Here is a 6,836-nt window from a genome sequence, read left to right as displayed (position 1 = left end):
GAGATGGTCAGGGAGAGGGAGAGAGAGAGATTGGTCAGGGAGAGAGAGTGATTGTTCAGGGAGAGGGAGAGAGAGAGAGTGAGTGAGTGGAGAGGGAGAGAGAGAGAGATTGGTCAGGGAGAGAGAGAGAGAGTGATTGTTCAGGGAGAGAGGGAGAGAGAGTGATTGGTCAGGGAGAGAGGGAGAGAGAGAGAGTGATTGGTCAGGGAGAGTGTGAGAGTGATTGGTCAGGGAGAGGGAGACAGAGAGAGATCAAGGCAGAGAGAGTAAACCTATTTTTGATGGTATATCTGTCAACCAGGTAACCCGTGATACAAGTCAGGATTCGACATCCATAGGACAGGGAAAGAGAGAGGGTGAGAGAGACGGGAGACAGAGAGAGAGACAGACAGAGAGAAAGAAGAGACCGAGAAAGAGAGAGAGGATACAGAGAGAGAGGAGGGAGAGAGACAGAGAGAGAGAGAGAGAGAGAGAGAGAGAGGGTGAGAGACAGAGAGAAAGGAGAGAGCGATGGTCAGGTAGAGAGAGAGAGAGAGAGAGAGAGGGTGAGAGACCGAGAGAGAAGAGAGAGGATGAGACATGTCACCTGTGATAGAAGTCAGTATTCCATGTCTTCCATGTCTGAGGAAGTCAGACAACAGCTGTTACCTTCCAGTAGGTAATACTGACGTGAGACACCGAGATCTAGTTGGTGGTATCTGTATGATAGATGCGGTTCCTGAATTACCCTCGTCTGCTGAGAATGAGGCAATGGGACCTGGCCCGGAAAAACACTCAGTCACAAGCACGAACACAAACACACGCACACAAACACACGCTCATAAACAAACGCACCCAGGTGACAGGTGATATCTCAGGAGTTATTGATCAGCGACGTCACGGTGTTATTCATTGATCTTTTTTCTTTTGTAACAAATCAAACACGTTGTTTGTTCTCTTCTTTCTGTTCCTCTTTCTGAAACCTAAAACATCATTCACACAGATCATATCAGGAGGCAGTCAACACGTTACCCCCCCCCCCTCCCTCTCACTCTTTCTCTCTGTTCTGAGTCTAATTTAGGAAACCTCATTCACACAGATCATATCAGGAGGCAGTCAACACATTACCCCCCTCCCTCTCACTCTTTCTCTCTGCAATCCCAGGGGGTTAATCAATTAGGGGAGTGTCTGATGTGCGTCTTTAGATGGTATCCTGTGTCTGTCAGACAGAGGGAACAGAAGAGTGATGTGAGGATCTCTCTCATATGAAACCGCTCAGCAACAAGATGGATGGGACACATTTAGTTTCAGCTTCACGACGTTTCATTGATATGGTTTGATTAATGGCCGACGATACGATATGTAATGGGGGCAGGGGAGATGGAGGGGAGGAGGAGGAGGGTACTTTCCCGAACAGATCAAAGAATGGTGCCTGCCTCGCTCTCTCTCTCTGTCTGTCTGTCTGTCTGTCTGTCTGTGTCTCTCTCTGTCTCTCTGTCTCTCTCTCTCTCTCTCTCTCTGTCTGTCTCTGTCTCTCTCTCTCTGTCTCTCTCTCTGTCTCTCTCTCTCTCTCTCTGTCTGTCTGTCTGTCTCTCTGTCTGTCTGTCTGTCTGTCTGTCTGTCTGTCTGTCTGTCTGTCTGTCTGTCTGTCTGTCTGTCTCTCTGTCTGTCTCTCTGTCTCTCTGTCTGTCTCTCTGTCTCTCTGTCTGTCTGTCTGTCTGTCTGTCTGTCTGTCTGTCTGTCTGTCTGTCTGTCTGTCTGTCTGTCTGTCTGTCTGTCTGTCTGTCTCTGTCTGTCTCTCTGTCTGTCTGTCTGTCTCTCTCTCTGTCTGTCTCTCGGTCTGTCTCTGTCTGACTCTCACTCACAAACAGACACAGACTAGCAAGGATACACTGATGATACCACTTCTGTCAGGCTTTAAAGACTCAATCTCCCAGCGGACCCAACGATGTGGACCCAACGATGTGGACCCAACGATGTGGACCCAACGATGTGGAACCCAACGATGTGGACCCAACGATGTGGGTCTAACGACGTGGGTCTAACGATGTGGGTCTAACGATGTGGGTCCAACGATGTGGACCCAACGATGTGGACCCAATGATGTGGGTCTAACGATGTGGGTCTAACGATGTGGGTCTAACGATGTGGGTCTAACGATGTGGGTCTAACGATGTGGGCCCAACGACGTGGGCCCAACGACGTGGACCCAACGATGTGGACCCAACGATGTGGACCCAACGATGTGGACCCAACGATGTGGACCCAATGATGTGGGTCTAATGATGTGGACCCAACGACGACGTGGGACCCAATGATGTGGGTCTAACGATGTGGGTCTAACGATGTGGGCCAACGACGTGGGCCCAACGACGTGGGCCCAACGATGTGGACCCAACGATGTGGACTCAACGATGTGGGTCTAACGATGTGGACCCAAAGATGTGGGCCCAACGACGTGGGCCAACGACGTGGACCCAACGATGTGGGCCCAACGATGTGGGCGCAACGATGTGGACCCAACGATGTGGACCCAACGATGTGGGCCCAACAATGTGGGGTGGGCGCAACGATGTGGGGCGATGTGGGCAACGATGTGGGCGCAACGATGTGGGCCCAACGATGTGGGCCCAACGACGTGGGCCCAACGACGTGGGCCCAACGATGTGGGCCCAACGATGTGGACCCAACGTGTGGGCCCAACGATGTGGACCCAACGATGTGGGCCCAACGATGTGGACCCAACGACGTGGGCCCAACGATGTGGGCGCAACGATGTGGACCCAACGACGTGGGCCCAACGATGTGGGGACCCAACGACGTGGGCCCAACGATGTGGACCCAACGATGTGGGCCCAACGATGTGGACCCAACGACGTGGGCCCAACGATGTGGGCGCGATGTGGACCCAGTGTGGACCAACATGTGGGCGCAACGATGTGGACCAAACGATGTGGACCGATGTGGGTCCCAACGATGTGGGCCCAACGATGTGGGCGCAACGATGTGGACCCAACGACGTGGGCCCAACGATGTGGACGTGGGCCCAACGATGTGGACCCAACGACGTGGGCCCAACGATGTGGACCCAACGACGTGGGCCCAACGATGTGGGCGCAACGATGTGGACCCAACGATGTGGGCCCAACGATGTGGGCGCAACGATGTGACCCAACGATGTGGGACCCAACGATGTGGGTCAACGATGTGGGTCTAACGATGTGGGCCCAACGATGTGGGCCCAACGATGTGGACCCAACGTGGGCCCAACGACGTGGACCCAACGACATGGGCCCAACGATGTGGGCGCAGCGATGTGGGCCCAACGATGTGGGCCTAACGATGTGGACCCAACGATGTGGACCCAACGATGTGGGCCTAACGATGTGGACCCAACGATGTGGGCCCAACGATGTGGGCCCAACGATGTGGACCCAACGATGTGGGCGATGTGGCAACGATGTGGGCCCAACGATGTGGGCCCAACGATGTGGGCGCAACGATGTGGACCCAACGATGTGGGACCCAACGATGTGGGCCCAACGATGTGGGCCCAACGATGTGGGCCCAATGATGTGGACCCAACGATGTGGGTAACGATGTGGGCCCAACGATGTGGACCCAACGATGTGGACCCAACGATGTGGGGACCCAACGATGTGGGCCCAACGATGGGCCCAACGATGTGGGCCCAACGATGTGGACCCGATGTGGAAAGATGTGGGCCCAACGATGTGGACCCAACGATGTGGACCCAACGATGTGGACCCAACGATGTGGACCCAACGATGTGGAACCCAACGATGTGGACCCAACGATGTGGACCCAACGATGTGGGCCCAACGATGTGGAACCCAACGATGTGGGCCCAACGATGTGGACCCAACGACGTGTGGCCCAACGATGTGGACGATGGGCCCAACGATGTGGGCGCAACGATGTGGGCCCAACGATGTGGGCCCAACGATGTGAACCCAACGATGTGGGCCCAACGACGTGGGCCCAACGACGTGGACCCAACGACGTGTGGGACCCAACGACGTGGGCCCAACGACGTGGACCCAACGACGTGGGCCCAACGATGTGGACCCAACGATGTGGAACCCAACGACGTGGGCCCAACGACGTGGACCCAACGATGTGGACCCAACGATGTGGACCCAACGATGTGGACCCAACGATGTGGACCCAACGATGTGGGCCCAACGATGTGGACCCAACGATGTGGGCCCAACGATGTGGACCCAACGATGTGGGCCCAACGATGTGGGCCCAACGATGTGGACCCAACGATGTGGGCCCAACGATGTGGGCCCAACGATGTGGACCCAACGATGTGGACCCAACGATGTGGACCCAACGATGTGGGCCCAACGATGTGGACCCAACGATGTGGACCCAACGATGTGGACCCAACGATGTGGACCCAACGATGTGGACCCAACGATGTGGACCCAACGACGTGGGCCCAACGATGTGGACCCAACGATGTGGAACCCAACGATGTGGACCCAACGATGTGGACCCAACGATGTGGACCCAACGATGTGGACCCAACGATGTGGACCCTGAAAATAAGCCAATTATTTTCCCACCCAGTTTTTTCTAAAAGGGCTCGACATTGGCTCCCTTTTTGAACCGGCTGACCAGAAACATTGAATCAGAAAGACAGAGTCGTAACGATCATATATATATATATTTTTTAGTGTATAATGTACAGTACCAGTCAATAGTTTGGACACACCTACTCATTCAAGGGTTTTTCTATTCTACATTGTAGAATAATAGTGAAGACACCAACACTGTGAAATAACACATATGGAATCATGTAGCCACCAAAACAGTGTTAAACAAATCAAAAATATTTTTTGGCCTTGATGACAGCTTTGTACACGCTTGGCATTTCTCTCAACCAGCTTCACCTGGAATGCTTTTCCAACAGTCTTGAAGGAGTTCCCACATATGCTGAGCACTTGTTGGCTGCTTTTCCTTCACTCTGAGGTCCAACTCATCCCAAACCACCTCAATTGGGTTGAGGTCGGGTGATTATGGAGTCCAGATAATCTGACGCAATACTCCATCACTCTCCTTCTTGGTTAAATAGCCCTTTACACAGCCTGGAGGTGTTGGGTCATTGTCCTGTTGAAAAAGAAGTGGTGTAGCAATTCGACCACGAAGGCCTGATTCACGCTGTCTCCTCTGAACAGTTGATGTTGATGTGTCTGTTACTTGAAGTCTGTGAAGCATTTATTTGGGCTGCAATTTCTGAGGCTGGTAACTTTAATGAACTTATTCTCTACAGCAGAGGTAACTCTGGGTCTTCCTTTCCTGTGGCGGTCCTCATGAGAGCCAGTTTCATCATAGCACTTGAGGGTTTTTGCGACTGCACTTGTAGAAACTTTCAAAGTTCTTGACATTTTCCCGCATTGACTGACCTTCATGTCTTAATGTAATGATGGACTGACCTTCATGTCTTAATGTAATGATGGACTGACCTTCATGTCTTAAAGTAATGATGGACTGACCTTCATGTCTTAAAGTAATGATGGACTGACCTTCATGTCTTAATGTAATGATGGACTGACCTTCATGTCTTAATGTAATGATGGACTGACCTTCATGTCTTAAATGGTACCTTCATGTCTTAATGTAATGATGGACTGACCTTCTTCATGACCTTCATGTCTTAAAGTAATGATGGACTGACCTTCATGTCTTAATGTAATGGTGGACTTCATGTCTTAATGTAATGATGGACTGACCTTCATGTCTTAATGTAATGATGGACTGACCTTCATGTCTTAATGTAATGATGGACTGACCTTCATGTCTTAAAGTAATGATGGACTGACCTTCATGTCTTAATGTAATGATGGACTGACCTTCATGTCTTAAAGTAATGATGGACTGACCTTCATGTCTTAATGTAATGATGGACTGACCTTCATGTCTTAATGTAATGATGGACTGACCTTCATGTCTTAATGTAATGATGGACTGACCTTCATGTCTTAAAGTAATGATGGACTGACCTTCATGTCTTAAAGTAATGATGGACTGACCTTCATGTCTTAAAGTAATGATGGACTGACCTTCATGTCTTAATGTAATGATGGACTGACCTTCATGTCTTAAAGTAATGATGGACTGACCTTCATGTCTTAATGTAATGATGGACTGACCTTCATGTCTTAATGTAATGATGGACTGACCTTCATGTCTTAAAGTAATGATGGACTGACCTTCATGTCTTAATGTAATGATGGACTGACCTTCATGTCTTAATGTAATGATGGACTGACCTTCATGTCTTAAAGTAATGATGGACTGACCTTCATGTCTTAATGTAATGATGGACTGACCTTCATGTCTTAAAGTAATGATGGACTGACCTTCATGTCTTAAAGTAATGATGGACTGACCTTCATGTCTTAAAGTAATGATGGACTGACCTTCATGTCTTAATGTAATGATGGACTGACCTTCATGTCTTAATGTAATGATGGACTGACCTTCATGTCTTAAAGTAATGATGGACTGACCTTCATGTCTTAAAGTAATGATGGACTGACCTTCATGTCTTAAAGTAATGATGGACTGACCTTCATGTCTTAAAGTAATGATGGACTGTCGTTTCTCTTTGCTTATTTGAGCTGTTCTTGCAATAATATGGACTTGGTATTTTACCAAATAGGGCTATCTCCTGTCTACAATCCCTACAACACAACTGATTGGCTGAAACACATTAAGGAAAATAATTAAGTTAATTTAAATGCATTCCAGGTGACTACCTCATGAAGCTGGTTGAGAGAATGCCAAGAGTGTTCAAAGCTGTCATCAAGGCAAAGGGTGGCTAA

General features: G+C 49.8%; 1 long non-coding RNA gene across 1 annotated transcript; it reads right to left on the bottom strand.

Moving 5' to 3' along the window:
* Positions 1-5,976: 5,976 nt before the first annotated feature.
* Positions 5,977-6,582, bottom strand: LOC127930842 (uncharacterized). Its single transcript, XR_008139596.1, has 3 exons — positions 6,492-6,582; positions 6,342-6,431; positions 5,977-6,071 (listed from the first exon to the last, which is right to left on the bottom strand). It is a non-coding gene; the product is annotated as an uncharacterized LOC127930842 (long non-coding RNA).
* Positions 6,583-6,836: the final 254 nt, after the last annotated feature.

This window comes from Oncorhynchus keta, chromosome 6 (genome assembly GCF_023373465.1).
Source record: "Oncorhynchus keta strain PuntledgeMale-10-30-2019 chromosome 6, Oket_V2, whole genome shotgun sequence".
Classification (NCBI taxonomy): domain Eukaryota; kingdom Metazoa; phylum Chordata; class Actinopteri; order Salmoniformes; family Salmonidae; genus Oncorhynchus; species Oncorhynchus keta.
This window is presented reverse-complemented; position numbering and strand designations above follow the sequence as displayed.